Source organism: Lithobates pipiens, unplaced genomic scaffold (genome assembly GCF_037356315.1).
Source record: "Lithobates pipiens isolate NorthernLeopardFrog02 unplaced genomic scaffold, aLitPip1_a1.2 Scaffold_30, whole genome shotgun sequence".
Lineage (NCBI taxonomy): Eukaryota > Metazoa > Chordata > Amphibia > Anura > Ranidae > Lithobates > Lithobates pipiens.
The window spans coordinates 153,463,675-153,490,451 of NW_027507791.1; the positions used below are offsets into that span (position 1 = coordinate 153,463,675).

General features: G+C 43.1%; 1 protein-coding gene across 2 annotated transcripts in view; it reads left to right on the top strand.

Annotated features, from left to right (window-relative positions):
* The first annotated feature begins 6,671 nt into the window (after positions 1-6,671).
* Positions 6,672-26,777, top strand: part of PALS1 (protein associated with LIN7 1, MAGUK p55 family member) — a 247,882-nt gene continuing 227,776 nt past the window's right edge. Inside the window, exons 1-2 of one of the 2 annotated variants that reach the window (XM_077465006.1) lie at positions 6,672-6,852; positions 23,338-23,459. The gene's annotated coding sequence lies outside the window, so the exon portion shown is untranslated. The remainder of the gene's footprint in view (positions 6,853-23,337; positions 23,460-26,777) is intronic. The other variant, XM_077465005.1, reaches the window with a different exon arrangement.

Here is a 26,777-nt window from a genome sequence, read left to right on the forward strand (position 1 = left end):
TGTGTGTGTGATTTAAAAGTTGCGTGGTCCGTAAGGTGCCCCCTTGAATTCATTAGGTAAATATACTGTATTTTTCGCACTATAAGGCGCACCTAAGAGCCTTATATTTTCCTCCAGATCGGCTGTGTGCCTTATAAGCTGGTGCACCTTATGTGTGCACTGAGTTCAAAAATAAAGAAAATCAAATAATTTCCTGCTCTGACACAGGGACGTACGCTGGCAGGGATATGTACGTACGAAGTGCAGTACGTACACTTACCTACATTACCAACAACAATGGCACCGGTCAAGAGACATGCTTATGAGGCACAATTCAAACTACAAGCTATCAGTTACGCAGTTGTAAATGGGAATAGAGCAGCTGCGAAAGAATTCAACATCAATGAATCTATGGTTTGGAAGTGGAGGAGGCAAGAAAATTAACTGCGCCAAGTTAAGAAGATGAAACAGAGTTTCCGTGGGAACAAAGTGAGGTGGCCACAATTAGAAGACCAGCTTGAACAATGGATTATTGAACAAAGAACAGCTGGGAGAAGCATCTCTACAGTCACCATTCGACTGAAGGCAATAACTATAGCACAAGACATGGAAATCAAACACTTTCAAGGAGGTCCGTCTTGGTGCTTTCGTTTTATGAAAAGGTGTCATCTCTCCACAGGACTGCTGTGGCACACCAACTGCCAGCAGATTACAAAGAAAAGCTGGCCATCTTACGCACCTACTGCAGTAAGAAGCTTACCGACAAAAAGATCCAGCCCAAGCACATCACCAACATGGATGAGGTCCCCCTCACTTTTGACATCCCCGTGCATCATACTGTGGAGAAAAAGGGGACCAGCGCGGTATCGATACGCACCATGGGGCATGAGAAGTTGGCTTTCACTGTCGTTCTTGGTTGCCACGGTAATGAACACAAACTACCACCTATGGTAATTTTTAAGAGGAAGACACTGGCAAAAGAAAAGTTTCCACCCAGAGTCATCGTTAAGGCCAATCAAAAGGGCTGGATGGATGAGGAGAAAATGAGAGAGTGGCTGAGAGAGGTGTATGTAAAGAGACCGGATGTTTTTTTTCTACACATCACCGTCCCTGTTGATCTGCGACTCCATGCATGCCCATCTCACCACTACTGTGAAAAACCAAGTGAAGCAAATGAATTCTGAGCTTGCCATCATTCCGGGAGGACTAACAAAAGAACTTCAACCACTGGACGTTGGTGTAAACAGGGCGTTCAAAGTGAAGTTACGAGTGGCGTGGGAGCGATGGATGACAGAAGGAGAACACACCTTTACTAAGACTGGGAGACAGCGCCGAGCGAGCTATGCCACCATATATGAATGGATTGTGGATGCCTGGGCTAAGGTATCTGCTTTAACTGTTGTCTGAGCTTTTGTGAAAGCCGGCATCATTGCTGAACAGCCACCTGGCAACGAAACTGATACCGACAATGATGACAATGAGGAGAGGGAACCCGGCATGCTTGATGGCGAAATTGACCAGCTAATCAATTCAGACACAGAAGATGAGGACTTTGATGGATTTGTGGGAGAAGATTGATTAACAAATAGACCCCTTTCACACCAGGGTGTTTTACAGGCGCTATAGCGTTAGAAATAGCGCCTGCAATCCGCCCTAAAGAAGCTGCACCATTGTGTGTAGTGTAAAGGCCGAGGGCTTTCACTCTGTAGCGGTGTGCTGGCAGGACGTCAGAAAAAAAGTCCTGCCAGCAGCTTCTTTGGAGCGGTGAAGGAGCGGTGTGTTTACCGCTCCTCCATCGCTGCTCCCCATTGAAATCAATGGGGCAGCGCTGTAATACCACCGGAAAAACGCAGCTATTGCGGAATATTGCCGGTGGTCTTAACCCTTTCTCGGCCGCTAGTGGGGGTAAAAGCGCCCGCTAGCGGACAAATGCGGCCGCAAATCCGGCGGTAAAACGCCGCTAAAAATAGCTGCATTTTACCGCAGACGCAAAGGGGGTTGCGGTGTGAAAGGGGTCTTAATGCGAGTATATTGTTAAATAGTGGAATAAAGTACAAGTGAACTCACTGTTTTGCTTCCATTACCTTTTTTTTGTAGACCGTATGTTTTAGCATGCGCCTTATAATGCAGTGCGCCTTATGTATGGGTCAAGTACAGAAATAGTACCCATAATTGAGACTGTGCCTTATAATCCGGTGTGCCTTATGGTGTCGAAAATACGTTAGTCACCTTACTATAGCATGCCTGCGGTCTCTGTATTTTTTTACTACATGATTTTGCTTGCATTACATATATTGAATATTGTGACTATTTAGCCCTTAACCATTTGTCTACCAAGGTACGTTTATAGATGGCATGGTAGGCAAGTGGTTAAATCAAGCTCATAGCTGCTGCTGCAACTGTGAGCTTTCTGATAAATGTGATCAAGTGGCTCTAGAGCCCCCCGATCACTTTTATAGGGCTGTCAAAAGGTGACTCCTCCCCAGCCCCATTGGCAGCACTCGCTGTAGTTTTCCAGGCTCTCCGGTTCCTCCAGTGAGCCTGGTATCATGGGTAACTACTTCCCCAGTGAAAGCAGGGAAAACTCTAGGGAAGATTCATTCCCTGATTCCTCCGGCAACTAATGACCCCAGAAGCAGCGTTGCCAACCCCCCGAAGTGGAATTTACTGGCAGAACGCCAACATTTACAAACAGCACCAATTTTTTACTGGCACAAAATCGTGAAATTTCCTGACGGATCCACATTCTTTACTGGCACTGCATAAAAAGTACCTACAATTACTGTTTTTAGTACTAAACAGTGAAAATATCTATATATGAACTATAAACACATAGCTAGTGCTACTAGCTATGTGTTTAAAGCGGTGTTGTACCCAAATTTTCAACTAAATCTTAAACCATTCTGTTACTGCCATTGATGCTCAAATGCCCCTTTAAAAAATAATATCGCCGTAATTACTCTTTAATTTTAATTATTAGTTCTACTTCCGGCATGTTTATCGCCTTTCCCCGACTCCGTAAAGTCCCCCGGGAGCTTAGTCTCAGTCTTCCCAAGATTTAGTGCAGAACACCGCCACCGCCATGCAAGATCTCGGAACTCGGAATTTTATGGTGCTGCTCGCTGTTACCAATGAGTATGCGTGGGATCGAGCAGTGAATGCTGGGAAGCATCCCGGAAATAAATGCTTGTGGGCTTCAATTGCCCACAAGCAAAATGAAAACTGCCAGGATGAATTTATATAACTTCTTGCTGACAAAATCGGAAAGTGGGGGAGGTATTAAACACAAAAAGTGAGTACTATATTACCATTACCAAAGTTTATCAAACACCCAGAAAAAAAAACGATAGGTCAATGGAATCCCGCTTTAAGTAAAAAAAAAGTTAAAAAACATATTTCTCAATTTACATGAAGGTCAGGATACTATAACCCAGCCAGCACAGAGTTCTCCCTTACATCAGAGTACATCAGAGTCTGCAGGATGGGGACCAGAGACCACCTTCCGCAGAGTGAATACACTAAGGTAAGGGGGGATTACTAATATAGGGGGGAATCTTTATATCACTCCCCCCTTACATCAGTGACACCCTCAGTCTGGCCTAGTGGCACTGTCACTGACCTCCTCTCAGGTGCACCGTGCAGGGCTCAGTCAGATGGCTCCAGCCTGGCGTCTCTGGTTTTATTCTATAGTCTCCTCTCCACAGTCCATACATGTCTGTCTCTTCCCGTTACCCCCATCCTGGCGGTGCTCCCTCTCTTGACTCCTTTCTTGGATCCCCTTATAGACTACAGACATGATAAAGGACAAGAGATGGTCAGAGACTGCGGACATGATACAGGAGGTTGACAGAGGCTGCAGACATGATACAGGAGGTGGACAGAGGCTGTAGACATGATACAGGAGGTGGACAGAGGCTGTAGACATACTACAGGAGGTGGACAGAGGCTGCGGATATACTACAGGAGGTGGACAGAGGCTGTGGATATACTACAGGAGGTGGACAGAGGCTGCAAACTACAGGAGGTTGACAGAGGTCGCAGACGTACTACAGGAGGTGGACAGAGGCTGCGGATATACTACAGGCGGTGGACAGAGTCTGCTGACGAACTACAGGAGGTGGACAGAGGCTGCGGACAAACGACAGGAAATGGACAGATGCTGCTCACGTGATAGTGACCTCCTAACCCCCTCACAATAGCCTCCTCCTCTGCCCACCATCATGTTACTTCTCCAGTCCACATCATCAGTGTGCTGTGTCCTCCTCCTCAACCCTTCTCACCTCTCCACAGGTCAGGGCAGCAATGTGCTGCCCTGACCTGTGGAGAGGTGAAAGGGGCACAGGTGGACAGTCACAGAGCACATCAGTCTCTGTTTCCTGCATGGCATGGCTTCAGCCTCCAGCTCCCAGAAATGTCCTCCTCTCTCTCTGTCCCCTTTTAGCAATGATATTCCCCCAGTTTCACCTCACCCCGCTCCGCTCCTCTGCCGACGAGTGCATTGCAGGACAGGAGTCGGCTGCCGTTGTCTCTCTAGATCTATTCAAAAATGGCGATGGGCGGCGCAATTATATTGCTGCACATGCACTGCTTGGCCGAGCGCATACGAGCCTGGCCGGCTTTGTGTCGGCGCATGCGCATTTGATTGGTCGGCTCACGCCAATCTTTTTTTACGAGCACTGGTTCCCGTAACTGACTTTTACAAGCAGCCTGAAAAAGGGGTTAAATTTACAGGCTGCCTGTAAATCTACTGGCAGTTGGCAACACTGCCCAGAAGTGATTTGTATCACATTACTTCCAGGGTCATAGCTGTCATTTCTAGGCTAGTGTAGCTGAGAATGCAGCTATTCAAACATGATCAGTGTTTGAATAGCTGCATTGGAGGGTGGGGAGGGAGGACATTGTGCGGTTTAATAGACCCCCAAAGGGTTCATTTGCTAAAGGCAAATAGACTGTGCACTTTGCAAGTGCAGTTGCACACATTTTCCCCAGAGCTTAGTGAATGTGGTGAAGTTTCACCCACTCACCCAATAAGGTGAAAGGATCAAAGAACAGCATTTTTGCTTGCAAATGAATGAACAATGGGAATATCAGGGTGAAAGCAATAATTCTAGGGCCAGAATTTCGGGCTAGCTCTAAACTGATGAGTAAAGGCTTTTAAAATGTCACATATGGACAGTTTTGGGTACCATAAGATTTTGAGACTCCACAGGCATATGCAATTATAAAACTTGAGGCTTTGTTCACACATTCTGCAACTGGGGCTCACAGCATGGGGTCTGGTGCTTCCCTGTTCACCGATTCAGGTGCAAATTTTTGCCTGAATTTGCACCTGAATTGGACCAGAAGACGCACAGGACCCTTCTTCAATGTCGACTACGGCTGCCCTTGAGATGGATGAAGCGGCTCCATTGAGAGCCGGTCACACATTCTTGTCATGCGAATTGGATGCTGGAAAATCACCATCCAATTCGCATATGTGTGAACCCATATTGTGATATCTCTTTACTCTACACAACCCCATCATTTATATGAATCAAAAAACAAGAGAGGGAATTAGGGATTTTAACGGTGCAAATAGCGACTAGATAATAAACATTATTGAATAGGATACAGAATTATAATACAAATATTTATTGAATTCAAAGTTAAAATCTGCAGCTAGCCAAGGGTGACGCTTTATTCTCAAGACCTTGTACCTACCATTGGTACTCTTTCGGTAGTTTGTCTTCTTGAGTGCTAAATTTTCAATGCTCGCCCATATTTCCACAATTATTCAATTGATCAATTTTTGGCTGGTTTTTTAGCCCCCTGCGACCCAGCATGGTTGTGGTTAACTCCTGAGGTGGACAAATTCCCTACTCCATCATCTACGTAGTGGTTTAAGATTTTGTTGAAATATTCACACATCCCCTGAAGAAGCAACCTATTGTGAAACATGTCGGGATTATGTGTGTTTAATGAGAACAACCACTGCACTGCATTGTCCTGTGTTTTTATTTTTCAAGCATAATTTGTTAATGATTTTAACTTTGAATTCAATAAATATTTGTATTATAATTCTGTATCCTATTCAATAATGTTTACTGTCTATTCGCTATTTGCACCGTTAACATCCCTAATTCCCTCTCTTGTTTTTTGATTCATGTTTCAATTTTCAGGGATGTGGTGCCTTATCTATTAGGTGTTGTATGATGTTGAACCACTAAAACTGTCCCATCATTTATATGTTAGAAAGAAATGGGTCCAATATTGTACTTGTTGGCTTTAAAATAAATGAGGTGTATTTTTTCCTAAAAATAAGCATTTAGTAAAAAACTGCAAAAATTATGCAACATAAATTTTTTTTCCCCCCAAGTGGTTAATGAGGATAGGTGCTGCAGGTCACCGATTTAGTAAATGTACCTGTTTTAAAATGCTGTGGCAGTAGCAATACAGTACTGTACAATCATTTATGCCTCAAGCAACTCGGTTTCAGTCCTGAGAAGAACTGTAGATCTATGCTTTCCCCAGCAGAGGGAGCGCTGTCTTGTAGCCGTTTTTTACTACGCATGCGTGTTGTCAAGCCTTCCCTACGGGAGCACCCGTGATCTCTAACCGCGTTACGTCATTCCGGTTCCAACCACTAGTAGTAAACATAAACTGGTCTTCCCAGCCCCACAGAATACGCATGCGCGGTATCGGAACCTTACAAGGGCTTGTGAGCATGCGCAGCGTCCTTTTGCCTGGCTTTCCCCTGTTGTTACCGCATGCGCAGTAGCTGTATGTGAAGTCTGGGATACTCCCGCGTCACTGTCTTGACGTTCCGTGCAGGGAGAAGGAACATTATTGTACCGAAATTGCAAAAGTGACGAGACCGTCTGCTGGCTATACAAGGTACGGTCCGCCGCTGGGCTTAGGGGCAGAGAGACTTCCTCCACACAACCTGTACACAAAGGTGAAGGGGGTGTGAAGGGTGTAGTTCTATTGAGACAGCTTAATGGAACTACAAATACCAGCATTTGCAGAGAACTGGGCCTGGCCGTTGTCTACTGAACTGGCCCTGTGTAGTGTGTGAGGAGCTGTGATGTGTGGAGCTCATAGAAGTGTGCAACCTGTTGCTGGAGTTCCCATTCCCAGGGATGAGCCTGTGCTGGGAGAGGCCTCTGAGGTGCCAGGAAGGGCTGTGTGAGAAGGAGGGATGGGATCTCAGGAATCTCTCCTTTATCAGTACATGTCATTCATTCCCATCATACTGGATATAGATAATGGAAGGCCTCCAGGTTAGGTTGGCACAGAACTTCATTCACTAATAAGGCAGCTGCCGCAATAATCCTCTTTTAGTTGTTAATTGATGTAATTGGTTAGCTGCCTGGTGACCGTGCTGCCACGTCTGCCATGTACCCAGCAGGTCTTTAGCAGAAACTCCTAAGAAAGCAAAAGATCAGCACTACACCATACTGCCACCGCTGCCGGGTAGACCGAGCTGCCACCTCTGCCATGTACCCAGCAGATCTTGAGCAGAAACTCCTAAGAAAGCAAAAGATCAGCGCTACACCATACTGTCACCGCTGCCTGGTGACTGAGCTGCCATGTACCCAGTGGGTCTTGAGCAGAAACTCCTAAGAAAACAAAAGATCAGCGCTACACCATACTGTCACCGCTACCTGGTGACTGTACTGCCTAGTCGCTGAGCTGCCACCTCTGCCTGGTGAACGTGCTGCCATGTCTTGATCTGTACCAAGCAGGTCTTGAGCAGAAACTTATGAACGAAAAAAAATAAAAATCAACCGTACACTTGCTGAAAATTAAAAAAACAAATCTGTAAGATCTAAATTGAATAGTTGGATAGTGGCTATAATAAGCTAAGATCATTTATAAATATTTACTGACCAATAAATTGCCACCGTATATAATAGAAAAAATTATAATTAGTAATTGACAGAGAAATGGAATTAATCTTGGCGGTCTAGGTTTTATCTAATTAGTGTCTTACTATCATATCACAGCTGGCTGAGGTTAGGCTGCCTCTTTGAGGAGGGCTGGGGACCTGAGCACTGCAAAACAGTTGGGGAAGGGGGGCAGAGAGGTACAAGGCCGCCAGTAGTTGTCAGGTTCTTGGGTGTTGTAGCTAATCGGGAACGCGTTTCGGAGGCCAAACCATGCCTCCTCCAACAGGCTTACTACACTATTGGCAGCCGGGCGCTTCCCCCCCCCCCCCCTAAAATCTGCATCTAAGATTATACACTTTTTTTGCATTTAAATGCATGTATATGCGTTTGTAAACACGTAAATTAAGTCTAAACAAAGGTAAAAAATAAATCATTATGTTTACATACACATCTTTATGTATTTAAATGCACCTATATGCAAGTTATTTACTGATCATTACACAGAAACATTTCTCCTAGAAAGCACATGTAGTAACAGCAGTAACATTTTTACGGCCGTGAGAACGAAGCTTACAAGTAATTCTATAGGCTCCTTTTTTTTTTTTTTTTTTTTTGGCTTCGAAATAAAAGAAGAGCATATACTTAACTGCTCTGTTCAATAATATTACATAAAACGGTCCCTTACCGCTTCTTTTTCAGTCCCCTGCCGACGCCGTTAGCTCCCAAACCCCTTTCACACTGGGGCATTTTTCAGGCGCTTTAGCGTTAAAAAATCGACTGTAAACTGCCTGGGATTGCAGATGTGGCTTCTTTCAATGTGAAAGGCAGAGTGCTTTCACACTGAGGCGCTGCGCTGGCAGGGCGTCAAAGTCCTGCAAGCAGCCTCTTTACAGCACTGTAAAGAAGCTGCTTGCAGGACTTTTTTTTTTTTTTGACAGTGAAGGGGTTAACATTAGGGGTTAACTGTGTTCCCTGGGAGGTGATTCTAACTGAAGGGGGAGGGGACTGACTAGAGGAAGTGACGGATCGTAGTTCCTAGCTAATAGGAGCACACGATCTGTCACTCTTCTCAGAACAGGGAAGTGTGTGTTTACACACACTGGTCCCTTTTCTTTGTCTCCTGGTCACAATCGCTCGTGGCCAGCGACCGTCAGCCACGAGCATCGGCACCCCCGCTGTGCATCGAGGGCGTGTGCGTGCTATCCCCACCCCGCAAGCTGACATATAGCTATGATGGCTCGTGCAGGGGAGCCAACCTGCCGCAGTATAACTGCGGCGGTTGATCGGGAAGCAATTAAAATAACAAACATGTTATACCAGGGTGAATTTGATTTATATCTCTAGTAAAAAGGCTTGATTTAAATCATATTTTTTAAAGAGCAACTGTCTTCGCTGTCCTGCAGCGGCTCCTCCTCTGACCCGCTGTTGACTCACCGAAAGTCTCATTCACTTTAATAGGACATCTGGTGATGCAGCAGTGACACAACAAGGTGAGGGAGGTGGCTGCAACTTGTGAGTGGATGCCCGCTAACAGGCACTGCCATGATGAATCTGAAGTTACAGGTGCCCTTTAAATGTGAGGACTTATTATTTCTGCTAGTTAGAATCTTTAATATTTGCAAACAAAATAAAGGTTTCCCATTTGGAATAATGAGCTGTTGGGTTAGTAAAACAGCGATATCAGAACCGATTCAGTCATACAGTTTGTAGTGTACATAATTTGCAAAACAATTGGCTAAAGGAATATTCCTGAACTTTGGTTTATCTCATGGTTACTGTGACATGGGGGTTGATTTACTAAAGGCAAATCCACTTTTCACTACAAGTGCACTTGGAAGTTCAGTCGCTGTAAATCTGAGGGGAAGATCTGAAATGAGGGGAAGCTCTGCTGATTTTATCATCCAATCGTGTACAAGCAAAAATGCATGTCCCCCTCAGATCTACAGCAACTGCACTTCCAAGTGCCTTTTTGCCTTTAGTAAATTAACCCCAATGTCAAAGTAACCATGAGATAAACCAAAGTTCAGGAATATTCCTTTTATATTGTAGTGCAAAGTGGATTTGCCTTTTGTAAATAATCCCCATTGTGTGAATGCATCAATGCAGTGCATGTTATCTTAGCTTGCAGAGCTTGGATTCATTGAATGAGTTTACCAAAAATGTAAATATTGGAGAATATACAGCCGCATGCTACATAACCTAACTCAATTTCATACTGAATACACTAAATTATTAATGCATCTTAAATAGAAAACTATCTTTAGATAGATTTTCATGTCAAAAGCATTTTATTAAAATAATTTTGATAAACGTCAAAAACATTGATTTAAATAAAAAATAAATAAAAAATCAGATTTTTTTTAAAATCAAAAAATCAGATAAAAAAAAAATTGATTTATATCCACCCTGTGTTATACCCACCTGCTCTGTGCAGTCCTGATCCTCCTCTTCCTGGGTCCCCCAGCTGTGATCCTGGCACCTCCTCTTCCACATGTGTCCCCATAGCAAACAACTTGGTATGGAGGCACACCGTGTCTGCGTGCTCTTAAGCTGTGTTCCACTAGTTGTATCGCCCCCTCACTTCCCTTGATACTTACCTGAATCCTATCTCCATCCAGTGCTGTTACAGCTTCTCCCTCTAAGGCTGCTTTCACACTGGGGCGGTATTCAGGCGTTACAGCGCTAAAAATAGCGCCTGTGTAACGCCTGAAAAAAAACGGCCCCTTTAACTCCAGTGTGAAAGCCGGAGGGCTTTCACACTGGAGCGATGCGCTGGCAGGACGGTGAAAAAAGTCCTGCTAGCCGCATCTTTGCAGCGGTGAAGGAGCGGTGTATTCACCACTCCTAAACCGCTCCTACCCATTGAAATCAATGGGACACCGCGGCAATACCGCCGGCAAAGCGCCGCTGCAGCGGCACTTTGCGGGCGGGTTTAACCCCTTTTCGGCCGCTAGCGGGGGTTAAAACCACCCCGCTAGCGCCCGCACACCGCCGCTAAAACGACGGTAAAGCGCCGCTAAAAAATTTTAGCGGCGCTTTACCACCGACGCTGCTCCCGCCCCAGTGTGAAAGCAGCCTTAGCTCAGAGACAGCAGCTCCTGCTGCTATCAATCAAATCCTGACCACAGGTGTCCCACCATAGAAAGCATCTTCCTATGGTGGCACACACAGAAGAGGAGGAGCCAAGAGCATTACCAGATACCAGAAGAGGAGGTTCTGGGTTGCTCTCTGTAATACAATTGCCCAGAGCAGGCAAATATAACATGTTTATTTTATTTAAAAAAATAAGTTACAACCATTTTAATAGTATCTGAAATACCTTTAAAAAATCAAGCTTTCATACCACTTTAGTTTCCTGTAATTAGCTGCCTATGCTGAATTTTCAAGCAGTATTCTCAGCCATGCCTGAGTTCTCCCTGCTGGACTAAAGAACACTTCAAATCTCCATGACAAAGGTGTTCTGGAGTCCAACAGGGAAGAACACATGTACTCTATATGGAGGTATCGAGTATCTCAGATTTGCATGGTTGCTGCTAGTAAGATATTAAAGTGGTTGTAAACCAAGCTGAACAAAGCGTATAATGTGTATGTGCCTCAGTCTATAGCAGTGTGTGTGTGTGTGTGTGTGTCCCCTCTTCTATTTGACAGTTCTTCAGACACCAGGTAATCCTTTGAGAAGGCACATTCCCCCCCCCAACACAGCAGGTAATTGACAGCCTCAGCTGTGCAGTCAGTGAGACTGCATAGAGGAGGGTGTGCCCTTTCTGTCCCCACAGACTACTCAGACTGTGCTGTGTGTGACATCAGATCTCTGTCCCCTACCTCCTGGAAGCTGAGAAACATCTTAAAAAATTACTTTGGAAATATGTGGAAGGCCATGGATAAACAGGTTTATTATTCCTTTAACCACTTCAATACCACGGCATAGAAGAAAAATGGCTACAGCACGGCTCTGTTCTGGGGGGGGGGGTCCATGGACGTCCTCCCATAACATGCCTCAGATGTGCTCTGTGATCACTGTGTCCTTTGGAGACAGCTGATCAGATTGAGGTAAAAGGCCAATCGCAGCAGCCTTTTATCATGTGATCAGCTGTGTCCAATCACAGCTGATCACATGTAAATGCACTTGCTGGTGTTCTGCGTTTCTTTCCTCACGTGCTGTCAAAGCGCGATTAAAGGGGAGCCGGTAACCAGCAAGTGTGATGGGAAATTTGCATAGGTAATCGGGACACTTATAATCGGTGCTACCTCGTCAGTGCCCGTAAGTGTAGCCTTACCAGTGTCCATCAGTGAAGAAGAAAACATTACTTATTTGCTAAATGTTATAACAGAAACTAAGAAAAATGTTTTAGTGTTTTTTTTCAAAATTTTCAGTATTTTTTCCTTTGTTTAGCAAAAAAAAAAAAAAAAAAAAAACCCAAGTGGTGGTTTAAATATCACCAAAAGAGAGCTCTATTTATGTGAAAAAGAATGATAAAAATGTCATATGAGTACAGTGTTGCGTGACCACGCAATTGTCATTCAAAATGCAATGGCGCTGAAAAGCTGAAAATTGGCTTGGGGAAAAATGGACTGAAAGTGCCCAGTATTGAAGTGGTTAACTGTTAACCTGAAAGTTCTAAGAACTAAGTGCTTTTCTGTTCATTCAGCACAGGGAAGATCAATAAAAGGGAGATCAGCAACATTCTGCCACTGCCCACCATGAATCCCCCTCCAGTCATGGGATAACAGAGGAGCCAGGCAAGCACTGAAGGAGAAGCAGAAAAAACATTTTTATGTTAAGAATGTCCATTTTTCTAATCGTTAGTGGGCTTGAATCGGCATTTTTTTTTAAACTCCATGTAAATTTTGGAGCAGGATGGAGCATTTCTTTTTTTCAAACAAATAAATTTCTAAAGCTGAATGTGTTTTTAATTTGGGAAGATCCAGTCACTCCAAAATCAGATGTTAAAAGCAAACGTTCGAAAGTACTTCGGAACAACATTCATTGTCATCGAATATACTGATGGAAATTTTCATACAAATGTGTAACTGATTTTTATCCTGTACAATTTTTAAAGGGGAGTTCCAGTCATATATTTGTTTATTAAGTCAGCAGCAACAAAGCTGCTGACTTTAAATAAACGTCCACTAACCTTTCCCACGATCCAGCGGTGAACTCGCCCACGCTTCGTTCTCCTCATGTCCTCCCTCGGCAGTGCCGGCTTCTCTACCATGGGCACCCAGCTGTGACAGCTTGCGGCTTCACAGCCGGGTGCCCACTGCGCATGTGTGAGCAGTGCTGCACTCTGTGACTGGTCCCGAAGTCTTCTAGGACCTGTCATGCATCCCAGAAGACTTTAGGAGGGAGAGCTTCCGATTGCCTAAGGTGACCAGACCAGAACTGGGAACAGGTATCTGTCAAAATCGTGTACCTGCTCCCCCCTCCCTCCTTCCCAAAAGTTCCTTTTCACAAACGGGAGCTGGTGAGGAGGCCTTAAAGCGAAAGTTCCACTTGTAAATGGAACTCTGCTTTAAGCAGGGAGGTTCTGCATCATACTGTACTGATGAGGATTATTTTGTGTTTCCCAATCTTTGCTTAACCTTTTCAGCCCTGGAAGGTTTACCCCCTTTCATGGCCAGGCCGTTTCTTGGAATATGGCAACACATTACTTTAACTGACAATTGCGTGGTTGTGCGGCACTGTATCTAAATAAAATGTATGTACTGTTCCCCCCCCCCACAAGTAGAGCTTTCTTTTGGTGGTGTTTGATCACCTCTTTGGTTTTTATTTTTGCGCTGTGACCCAAAAAAAAAGCCAACAATTTTGAAAAAAAACAATATTTTATACTTTATGCTATAAAACATACCCAATAAAAAAATGTGGAAAATGTACTCATCAACTTAGGCCAATATGTATTCTGCTACATGTTTTTGGTAAAAATAATCCATACAAGCAAATATTAATTTGTTTGCGCAAAAGTCATAGCGCCTACAAACTATGGGATATATTTATGGAATTTTATAATAATTTTTTTATTGTTTTTACTAGTAATAATGGTGATTGGTGTTTTTTTTTTTTTTTCTTTTTTGTTCGGGACTGGTACATTGAGGTGGACAAATCTGACACTAAGTGACACTTTGAGGACCAGTGATGCTAATAAAAAAAAGTACTGTCACTGTACTAATGACACTGGCAGGGAAGGGGTTAATATAAGGGGTGATCAATGGGTTAAATGCGCTCCTAGGGCATGCTTTCTAACTATGTGGGGGGGGGGGGGTTCCTTGACTGGGGGAAACCAGAGCTTAGCAGGAACACAAGATCTCCATCTTCCCCTCTCACAAAACAGTGGTCTGCCTCTCCTCAGAGCAATCGCGAGGTGTAGGAGAGCATCGAGTCTGCTGGGCCCACTGACTTGCTCTCGCTGTGTCCAATTGTGTTTTCGCACAGGAGGGCCGCCCTGCCGCAGTATATCTGCGTGGGGCAGTCCAGAAGTGGTTAGTGAATCGGCAAAGGTGGCATTTGTGAGAGAATGGACTGGATCCTTCTAGATCTGTGTTTCTCAATCACTTTTGTCGTGGCACCCCATTATAAAATGATAAAAACTAAACGAATAGTTTTATATAACAACCTAGCAACATCCACACACGTAGGGCACCCAACAGAGGTTTATTATTCCAAAGCAAAACAAACCTTTGCACATACTGACTAGTATGCAAATGTTTCTCTTCCTTGCTCGTCTAATGTGACCCCAGTGCGGACAGTGATGGGCAGGGCGGGGGCAAACAAGGATGCTATTCTATATCAACCGATGATGTCATTGGTTGTTAGGAGGCCAGCGAATAGAAGGTTGTAATGGTGCACCATGAAACCGTGTGGCTTTCTGTAACTGAAAGGCAGGTTTGATCCAATCTCTGTTTGTATACAATTGTTGGGCAATTTTTAGGGATTTTGCCAGGGTGCCTGGGAACCTTGTTTGAAAAAGGCTGTCTAGATGTCTGTATGAATGGCTGCTAATGAAATCTAATCTTCACTGAAGTCCTATAGATATAGTCCATCTTTTTTATGATATATATCTAAACTTAAAGCGGAGCTCCACCCTAAAGTGGAACTTCCGCTCATTGGAAACCTTCCCCTTGTATAGTACAGGTATTTGCACCCATTTCCGGCATAGATATCCGCAGAATCTGCGGGTATTTACGCCACTTCCTGCGGGTCCCCCGCTGTCTGCTGGGAAACACACGGATCCCAGAGACAGCAGGGACCAACCTTATTGCCCAGCGCGACTCGCGCATGCGCAGTAGGGAACCGCAAGGCTTCACTTCCTAATTCCCATACCCAAGATGGCGGCGGCAACACCCGAGAGCCGATCGAGAGATCGGCGTCGGGTGCCGACATCGCGGGCGCGCTGGGCGGGTAAGTGTCCTTATTTTAAAAGTCAGCAGCTGCAGTATTTGTAGCTGCTGACTTTTAAAAAACAAAAAACGGCAGAACTCCCGCTTTAAGAACAAAAATATAATAATGCAGTTTACAAGTCCTAAGATATAGTGCAAGCACTAAATTTCTTTAGGAGAAATACATTTTTTGAAAGTGTAAAACAATACTCATTGATCTGTCCGTAATTCTACATCTTTGTAAATTTCTGTGGTCTGAACTGAATTCTTAACCAGTGTTAGCGGCTTTTTCAGCTATCTTCTGCAAACTATATTGAGCAACAGTCTGAGCACTAGGAGGCTACTTTCAGACTGGGGCATTGGGGGCGTCGTCGTTAAAGCGGCCGAAAAAGGGTTAAAACTGCTCGCAAAGCGCCGCTGCAATGGAGCTTTGGTGCCTCTGCCCATTGATTTCATCGGGCAGGGGCGCTTTTGGAGCGGTGTATACACCACTCCTACAGTGCTGCAAAGATGCGGCTTGCAACAATATATTGAAGTATGTATTCTTAACTCTTCTTTTGATCTCTTCTAAATTCATTTTTTGCTTCTGTGATCTCACTTCCTGTTAAAAAGTGGCTGGCTTCGTTCTCCGTGGTCTCACTTTATGTAGGATCATAGGTACACTTTCTTGCTTGCTCCCAAAAAGAAATGGGAAATATGTAGTGTGCATAGAGCAACTAACTTACTGCTTGTTTCAAACGAGAGAGAGAGAGGATGTTACAAGGAGGCATAAAAAACAGAAAAGATTTTAAGAAAAATAGATTACAGGTCCAATAGATAGTGGCTATTAATGGTTTGTTTTTTGCAAATAAGGATATTGTTTAGGGTCACGATAGTGATTTTAACCACTTGCTGACCAGCCAACCATAATTTTTTGGCTGGTGGCTTTCCCAGGCACCGCAACGTAGCTGTATGTTGGGGGTGCGCAGAGGTACAAACTGCAAATGCTGTGTCTGGACACAGCGGTTTGTGGTGCTCGGTATTGGGCTGCTGTGAGCAGCCCAGCTACCATGTGATCGCTGTGCCATCGCACATCACCTAGTAAGCCTTGTAAACATGTCACCCATCTAACACTCCTGTGAGGTCTGGAAGTTCAGAGCAGGAACCAGCAACATTGAAAGCTGATAACTGTGCTAGAGTAATCATTTTAATGGTTTGCTGAGAAATGTTTATTTTATTGTGCTCAAAGTGTTGAGCTAAAAAAAAAAAGGAAAAAAATGCCAAAAATTGGGTTTATTAGTATTACTACCTAAAAAATATTTTTTGGGGTACAGCTTCTGTCACATAACTTAACTGTAGTGAAGTGAATTCGGCATCCTGTTGATGACTTCTTTGCATAGAAATAATTTATTCAGAGAAGATGGATTCTCTTCAGAGCCCTGAACTTCCAGTACTGCATGGGTTAACAGACTTGGGTCTCGGCTCACCATACATGTTAGCCTGATCCTAAAGTTTCTGTACAGTCTAGCAAACCTATGTAATACAGCCTACTTAAATTATCCAATCAATTTACTGTGTATCCGATCAGACAGGCCCTTGCACTGCAAAGTTTTGATAGACCTAAAGGAGATTGTGCAGTCCGATTGTAACATATGTAATGAAGTACAATGAAAGTCCTGATGGCAGCCCACCCCTTTGCATCCTCTCCTCCATTCACAGCAATCCTTGCATTGTATGTTCATAGACTACAACAATGTGAATGGGGAAGAGGCCAGTAGATAACCGTATCCCCTCCCCTATTCAAACATGTTATGTTGTCTGAATGCAAGGTGTGTTGTGAATCATAGAAATCTATTGTGTGGATGCAAGATCCTACATGCAGTAATGTGTGATTCATCATGCCACACACTTAAAGTGATTTGTAAAGGAATTTTTTTTTTTTTAAATAAAGTAAACGTCATACTTGCCTGCTTTGTGCCGTGGTTTGCAGAGCAGGCCCGATATGCGGCTGACCAGATTCTTCTCTTCTACTGTTAAGCCTGTGACAAGTTGCTAGCATGCAATGGAGGTGACACAGGTGGAAACCAACCTAGAGTGGTGATTTTCTTTTATTCATCCCGACCCTCCTCTTCTCGGGTCCCCTGACGGTGCTCTGGGCCCCTTCCCCTTGTCAAATGCCCCCATAGCAAGCAGCTTGCTGTGAGGGCACTCGTGAGTGCTCGTTTCCGAGCTGACTCTGTGCATCCATAAGACACAGAGAGCATAGCCCAGCCCCACCCCTGCTCTGGCCTCACTGGCAGTGATTAACAGCAGCTGGAGCCAATGGCTCCTCCTGCTGCATCTCAGCCAATCAGGAGGGAGATACCTGGAAGTCCCTCAGGACTCGTGCTGGATCAAGACCGGGCTTTAGGTAAGTATTAGGGAGGCTGAGGGCGGAGCTGCACGCTGAAGGTTTATTTAACTTCATGCATAAAGGTAAAAAACCTTCAGCCTTTACAACCACTTTAAGAGTTGCTTAGCAGTTTAACTTTTTTTCTTCTAAATTTTTGTGACTGCTTCTGGACATTTCCTGAGTGAAAGTTGGTTCTTGATTTTGCAGTAAAATCCTGTTCTCTAGTAGTCCATGGAGGACACACATGCCCTTCACCATGCTCTCTCTCTGTTGCCATAGTTAAATGATTCCTTAAGAGTTTTTACTTTCTGTTTACTGATTGCTGCTGAGGTTGTTCGATATATGTAGTCACTAGATGGCTTTGCATTTAAATTTGCCTAGTGTTCATCCTCCTTGAGGCAGGTGCATATAAGCCCAAAGGTCAATGTCCTGTCCCCCCAACTTAATAATAATGGTACATTCACACTTGCAAATGCACCACGTCTGCGATCATCTGTGAGAACCCCAGTGGAGGCTCCCACAATTAGTTGTGAATAGGCAGCCCAATTGACAGCAGTGGGAAGCTGTCAGCTCTCGTAACTGATCGCAGACATAAAATGCATTAGGGTAAAAAACCCTCTGCCTTTTAAAACCTCTTTAAAGTGGAGTTCCACCAAGAAATTGAACTTCCGCTGATCCGGTTCCTCCCCCACCACCGGTCACATTTGACACCTTTCGGGGGTGGTGGGGGGAGGGGGTGCCAGATACCTGTCTTAATACAGGGATTTGCTCCCACTTCTGACAAATGTAGAATCCACAGCGAAACTATGCCATGTCTGAACCAGGGTGTGAAGCCGCAAGGCTTCACTTCTTGATACCTGCACCCGGAGCTGAGAGACTGCTCGGCTTCGGGTGAGGATACCACGGGCACCCTGGACAGGCAAGTGTCCTTATTTTTAAACGCCAGCAGCTGCAGTATTTGTAGCTGCTGACTTTACATTTTTTTTTTATTTAACTACTGGAGAAGAGATTTTACAGTAAGTACAAAATTCCATTTTGTTACCTATTTTTACAGTGCAACCGCCCTTAAACATCTGAAACTTTTCTGATTATCAAAATTCCTTGTATGTTTTTATTGGACTGACAGGTAATGCTTTGGTTTCTTCTCTGTTATGTTTTAACAAGCAATGATTAATTTTAAAATCTACTCCCTGCCCTAACATGGGCATTTTGCCAAGCCTTTCTTTGAGACCTAACTAAGGGTTTATTTTATTTTATTTTTTTTCTCTTTCAAGGTTGCTAGAAGCTTTGCTAGTTCAGTAAATATGTAACTAAATGTATTTTACAGTTGTCACCATGTTCTGATCTGGTGAGAGATGCCAAGTTGTACATGTGGAAAAAAAGAAGTCCATACTGTTTTTGTTTTTTTTATTTATATAAAGTGTACACATCCATTTTTTGAAACGAAAGGCCCTGTTCTTTGTCTGTTTTAAAAAACAAAACAAAAAAAAAACAAAAACTGAAGTGGACCTAAATGGATGTCAACGGGCAAACGGTCTGTTTTTTGCATCTGTTTTTTGCATTCTGTTTTTTGCATTCTGTTTTTTGCATTCTGTTTTTTGCATTCTGTTTTTTGCATTCTGTTTTTTGCATCCTGTTTTTTGCATTCTGTTTTTTGCATTCTGTTTTTTGCATTCTGTTTTTTGCATTCTGTTTTTTGCATTCTGTTTTTTGCATTCTGTTTTTTGCATTCTGTTTTTTGCATTCTGTTTTTTGCATTCTGTTTTTTGCATTCTGTTTTTTGCATTCTGTTTTTTGCATTCTGTTTTTTGCATTCTGTTTTTTGCATTCTGTTTTTTGCATTCTGTTTTTTGCATTCTGTTTTTTGCATTCTGTTTTTTGCATTCTGTTTTTTGCATTCTGTTTTTTGCATTCTGTTTTTTGCATTCTGTTTTTTGCATTCTGTTTTTTGCATTCTGTTTTTTGCATTCTGTTTTTTGCATTCTGTTTTTTGCATTCTGTTTTTTGCATTCTGTTTTTTGCATTCTGTTTTTTGCATTCTGTTTTTTGCATTCTGTTTTTTGCATTCTGTTTTTTGCATTCTGTTTTTTGCATTCTGTTTTTTGCATTCTGTTTTTTGCATTCTGTTTTTTGCATTCTGTTTTTTGCATTCTGTTTTTTGCATTCTGTTTTTTGCATTCTGTTTTTTGCATTCTGTTTTTTGCATTCTGTTTTTTGCATTCTGTTTTTTGCATCCTGTTTTTTGCATCGGTTGTTAGAAGCCAGGACCTGCCAGTGTCCTAACAACCAGACTCATTAGCTGTCAGCGGGTTTCCCCACTGACAACTGAATGTAAAAACAGTTGCCGGCAAATAAAAAATTGTAAAAAAAATAAAAAAAATTAAAAGAATCATTTCATGGGAGTCCTTCCTATCCATACCAGGTATCTGATATTCGGATCTGGTATGGATTTTAGGAGTAACCCCATGCCAAAATGTGCGTGGATCTCGTCAATCACCATGCCAACTGCTACTGCCGACCCCAAAAAAAAGTGTTCCATGCGCGACAAAGTTTCCTGCCGCTGGACTGCTCCACCATCTGACAATTCTTAAATAACTAAGGGCCAGGGCAGGGTTTACACCTGAGGCAGAAAATTCTAAAGTGCCAGCGCCCCCACCCCCCTAACCCCACAGTTAAAAACTACTATATTTTTCTTGATTTAAGCCTTTGAATTGCTTGGGCCGCTGTAACAATTTCCCACGTCTGTAATCGCGTCACGCTGATTCAGTGTCCCACCATTGGATCAGTGTGCCGTCTATCACAGGAGGCAGTACATTGTTACTGCGGCTGGGAAATTCAGCTCCATGAAACACAGAGATCGAGGCGAGGAGGAGGAAGTGGAGGACTGGGCGCGCCAGGATGCCACTCCTGCAATGGGCAGCACCTGGGGTGGACCATGCCCCCCTTTATCGGCTTTGTTTTTTCCATTCGGCTAAATTAATAGTTTTCAGCCGATAATTTGGTGCACCTCTACTTGCTTTAGTATTCATCTACTTGCTGATGAATGCGCATCTGCTCCAAATGTAAGCCTTAAGGCTAGAATCACATGCGAGCTGCAATTGTGCAAGCATGGCAGCCTTTTAATTTGATGCTCAAATGCCCTCGTGCTGCAGCCTGCATGTGAATTGGCGATGAGTCTGCCTTGTACCCTTACGTTTTCTCCTCTGACCTGTGTGAGGAATGTTTGTGGAGGCCAGCGGAGCATCCCTCTTGGGGTTCCGGATTTCCCTATCACGTGGCCGAGTTATCCCACAATTTAGACCACGGCCTTATGGTCAGCCACCGTTTTTTCCTGGGAATTTGCTGGTGTTTTGTCAGATTAGGCTACTCGTCAGAATGTGTAACTGAAGTGACGTTTTGTCATCGCCACCTTGCTACAGCCCACACTCGCCCACAGTAAAGATAGAGTGGGAAGGGGGCAAGCGAACATCTTGTTACACCCACCTTAGTTTGGCATTTTACACTTGTTTTTAACAGTAAATTGAGTTTTTTTATTGTTTTTTTTTTGTTTTTGTTTTTTTCTAACACCCTAGAGAATAAAATGGTTGTTGCAATACTTTTTTTTTTTTTCACACCATATTTGCGCTGCGGTCTTACAAGCGCACAGTTTTTGGAAAAAATGCATTTTTTTAAATAAAAAAAATAAGACCGCATATTTATATTGTGAAAGATAATGTTACGCCGAGTAAATTGATGCCCAACATGTCAGGCTTCAAAATTGCGCCCGCTCCTGGAATGACGACAAATGTTTACCCTTAAAAATCTCCATAGGCGATGTTTAAAAAATTCTACAGGTTGCATGTTTTGCATTGCAGAAGAGGTCTTGTTATTGCTCTTGCTCTAACAATCGCGGCGATACCTCACATGTGTGGTTTGAACACAGTTTTCATATGTGGGCGCTACTCACGTATGCGCTCTCTTCTGTGCGCGAGCTCGGCAGGACGGGGCACGTTTACATTATTATTATTTATTTTACCTTTTTTTTTTTTTTTTTTTTTTTTTTTTTTTACACTGTTTAAATAAAAAAAAGTCACTTTTATTCCTATTACAAGGACTGTAAACATCCCTTGTAATAGAAAAAAAAACATGGCAGGTCCTCTCAAATACGAGATCTGAGGTCAAAAATGCAATAAGAAAAAAAAAATAAAAAAAAAAATTTTATTTAAAAAAAATTGACCCTTTACGCGCTATGGGCGGAAGTGACGTTTTGACGTTGCGTCTGCCCAGCAATTGTATGGAGACAGGTGGGGGCCATCTTCCCCTCACTCGTCTCCATATTGAGCCATCGAGAGGACCTGATCGCCTCCGTTGCTGTTGACAGCTCTGGCAAGGGGCCGGAAGGCAACGGATTGTGGCCGGAAGAGGGGGGGCCCTCTCCCGCCACTGATAAAAGTGATCTCATGGTGAATCCACTGCAGGGACCACCTTTATCTTTTAGTGGACCGCCTGATGAAGAAGGATTACTGGGGTTATGGCAACTAGCTGCTTCCATAACCACAATATCCTCCTTCAAACAGCCGCCATAAAACTGCGGTGGGCGGTCCGTAAGTGGTTAAGAAATTTGTATGGTTTAGAGGGGTCTTTTACCAACTCTGAAAGCTGTGAGAAATGAAAATGCCAAATTTTAGAGCAAGTTGTTATTTGCAGTTTTGCGTAATAGGAATTTAGCTGGAATTTTATAAAATTTGCTGTGTTTGTATCTGCTAACAATGATTTTAGTGTGTGTGTTTTTTTTTTTTTATTTTCTTTATAGCAAAAATATTATTTATGCGAATATTATGGGGCCTTAAAAACTAGTAGCGCATTCTTTTTAATCTACTGGTCCTATGCTTTCAGAAAATGTATGGTTTGAGGGGGCTTTCACGAAGTGTGACTGCTGTAAAGGGAGGGGGGGGGGTTTACATTTAAAATTTGAAAAAAATGGTCTGGCCACCTGGGTATAAGGCCTGATTCACACCTATGCATTTTTAGTGCTTTTTGCAGATTTGCTCTACAGAATGTGTTCCATAGGAAACCATGTTAAATGGACTGTAGTGCAAAATGCAAAAAGCACTAAAAATGCATAGATGTGAATCGGGCCTAAAAGCAGAGAACAAAATCACACCTAGGTCACCCATGTATATTTCAAGGATTTTAGCAGACTTTGTTGCAGATTTGTTGTTTCTCTGTTCAGAGCTGTTTCGCCATGTGCACTTAGGCCTCACTTGAGAATGGATGGCTGTAAAACCAGGTGGCTGAGCCATGGTTTTACCAACCTTAAAGTGGTTGTAGCCCAAAAAATAAAAAAAATAAAAAAATAAATAAAAAAAAAAGATACTGTTTCCTTATAGCAGATTAAACAGCACAGTGCTTGTGCTGTCTAATCTGCCACTTTCTAAACTGTAAAAACCCCGGTTATGTCCCCCCTCTGTACTGACCTTGGTAATCATGGCTTCTGATCCATGATTACCGTGGTCAGGTTGCATGCCTCCATCATCCACTGCTCTCTTCTCTCCTCTCCCGCCTGCCCTGTGTGTGCCGCCTCTGCCCCGCCCCCCTCCCCTCCCCTCCTGCCGCTATTGGTAGCTGGCAATAAAGTTAAATGAAGATGACTACCAGCCCCTCTGATTTATCAAGCCATAACACACTGTGTACATGTTTGTGTAAAGCAATGTTTGTAATTACTTTCTCTCCGATCTCTTCGGCCCGGTCACATGCACAGCACAGCTATCACATGACCTCCCCAACTGATGATAGAAGGGAATCTCAGCCCTCCCACTGTAGCCCTTAGATCGGAGGAGGAGAGCGGCCGGAGGTCACGTAACTGGCTAGAAAAGATCTTAGATAAGGTAACGATTATTTTCATAATCAATTAGTTGACCGATTTATTGTTTTGATTAATCGGTTAATAACCTTAAAAAAAAGTGTGGTGTATAATTTAATATGTAAAGTTTAAAAAAAAGGCATTTTTATTCTTAAATATCTCTATGCAGTGTTAAATATAAATAACCAGCTATATGGTTAGGGAGCAAAATATCTAATCCACTCTGAGAATAACAGACAGAAGAGATATACTGTATATATTATAGGGGATATATACTGTCTATATTATTAGAGGAGATATACTATTGGAGATATACTGTATATACTATAAGAGATATACTGTATATACTATAAGAGATATACTGTATATACTATAAGAGATATACTGTATATACTATAAGAGATATACTGTATATACTATAAGAGATATACTGTATATTCTATTAGAAGAGAGAGATACTGCATATACTATTAGAGGAGATATACTCTATGTACCATTAGCGGAGAGATGTACTCTATATACCAGGGATATTCAATTAGCGGACCTCCAGCTGTTGCAAAACTACAAGTCCCATCATGCCTCTGCCTCTGGGGGTCATGCTTGTGGCTGTCAGTCTCGCTATGCCTCATGGGACTTGTAGTTCTGCAACAGCTGGAGGTCCACTAATTACATATCTCTGCTATATACCATTAGCGGAGAGATGTACTCTATATACCATTAGCGGAGAGATGTACTCTATATACCATTAGCGGAGAGATGTACTCTATATACCATTAGCGGAGAGATATACTATTAAAGGATCAATCTGGTAAATATCATCAGACTCATTAACTTTAAACCCATTTTGTTACTGGCCGATTAATTGATTATGAAAATAGTAATCAATTTCATAATCTATTAGATGTCGATTAGTTGTACGGCTGCAACTAACGATTATTTTCATAATCGATTAGTTGGCCGATTTATTGTTTTGATCGGTTAATAACCTTAAAAAATAAAATAAAGTGGGTCAAATTGACGTTCATTTTCAACCACAGTGACAGGAAAGTTTGAAAATTAGAAAACTTCTTGGTGAAAGGAATTTTCAGGCAGTGTATGTGGTTTTTGTTTAGAAATTACATTCATTTTAAAAACAGAATGTTAAAAACAAGTGAGAATTGCAAACAAAATTCTTTCATTCAGCGAATGTACAAAGATTTTTTGTCTGAATATTCTCATCTGAAAATAAGGCTCGGTACACACCTATGCAGTTTGCTTTTGATCTGTTTCTGCAGTGCTTTTTGCTGTGCATTTTGATTTTTGCGCACGTGATTTTACTGCAATTTGCATTTTTGCATTTTTTTGGGCAGATTAAAAAACACAAATTGCTGCAAAAAAATATTACATGTTTTTCTGAAGCTTCTCCATTGAAGTACCGGTATATTGAACCAATAAAGCACCATTTGCGTTAAAAGTCCCTGACCCTTTCAGATGTGAACGTGTCCCATAGGAAACCATGTAAATTAACTGTAGTGCATTTCTGCAAAAAGCACAAATAAACACATAGATGTGAACCAGGTCTAAGATGTTTAGTAACATAATGAAGTTAAAAAATGAATAAAAAATTAGCCCTTTTATAGTACAAAAGTAATATTTACAGTAGCTTATTTGCTCTTTTTGTACTATAAAGGGCTAATTTTAATTTATTTTTAACCCCATTATGTTACTGCCCGATTAATCGATTATGAAAATAGTAATCGATTAATTTCATAGTCGATTAGTTGTCGCTTAATCGATTAGTTGTTTCAGCCCTAGTACACTGTGTGCTATGGCTTAATAAAAGAGAATAATATAATATAATATAATATATATTTTTTTTTTCTAAACAACCATTTCAAAGCCTTAAGGTTTTTCACCTTAATGCATTCTATGAAGTCTAAAAAATGAATTCTAAAAAAAGTCTGTGTTAGTGCCGACTCAATGCCTGGAGTACCTGGGCTTACTGCTGGCCCCCTTTAGAAGCGAGAGGTTTTTCTCCCTTCAAACAAGCTGCAGACTCTTAAAGCTGCAGTGAAGTTGTTGGTTAACTGTAGGTGGTGGTCACTGTGCTTCTGCATGCGAGTTCTGGGCCTCATGGTAGCCACTTTCCAAGTGCTCAATTTCACACTCTAGTCTTGCAAAAGGAGTATTTTGTCAAAATGGGACAAATCTCCGTTATCCCTGGATTGTCAAATTCGGGTGAGCCAGCTAGTCGAGGATTCCCTTCTCTGGTGGCTGAGGTCTCTGGCCCTTTGGTCCAGGAGATCGTTCCTTCCTCTCCATTGGATGGTGATCACAACGGACGCCAGGCTGACCATTGTGGGGGGGGAGGTTTGGGCATACAGTCGGCCCATGGCCTTTGGTCACGGGAAGAATCCCAACTGCCGATCAGTGTTCTCGAGCTTCGGGAGATCAGGCGGTGCCTTTCCACATGGTCAAAGAGGCTACATGAGTGTCCGGTCAGGATCCGGTCAGACAACACCACAGCGGTGGCATACGTCAACCATCAAGGAGGAACAAGCAGCTTGGCTGCAGCACGGGAGGTCCCTCATCCTCCAGTGGGCAGAGCGGCACGTGCCGGCCCTGTTGGCCATATACATTCTGGGTGTAGAAAACTGGCAGTCAGATGCTGGACCCAGGGGAATGGTCGTTGCATCCAGATGTATTCCGGCTCCGTTGCCTAGAGTAGGGAACACCAGATGTGGATCTCTTGGCCTCTCGGCTTAATCGGGGCAGAGGTTTGTGTCCAGGATAAGAGACCCCTGGGCAGACACATCAGACGCTTTGGTGGCTCCATGGGGGCACTATTGGCTGATTTTATGCCTCCCCCCCACTAAAGCTCCTGCCACTTTTGCTATGCAGAGTGGAGGCCAAGGGAATTACAGTAATTGATGGGCCTCGGCGTCCTTGGTACGCTGACCTAGTAAGGCTGGTGACTGATATTCCTTGGCGGCTGCCGATGCGAGAGGACCTTTTATCGCAAGGTCCGATACTTAATTCTGCTTTATCACCACTGGTTTTAATGGCATGGCTGTTGAAAGGGACCGTGGTCTGCCAGACTCGGTAATCTCCACTATGCTGAGGGCATGGAAGTCATCTTCTTGGAAGATTTACCATCGTACTTGGAAGGCTATTATCTTCATGTGTGAGAAGATGGCGTGGCGTCCGCGCACATACTCCGTTTCCAGGATCCTGCTGTTTTTGCAGAGAGGAGTGGATCAGAAACTGGCCTTAAGCATCATCAAGGGGCAGATATCCGCTTTGACTGTCTTTTTCCAACGTCCCTTGGCGACTCACTCATTGGTGAGTACTTTTGTGCAAGGGG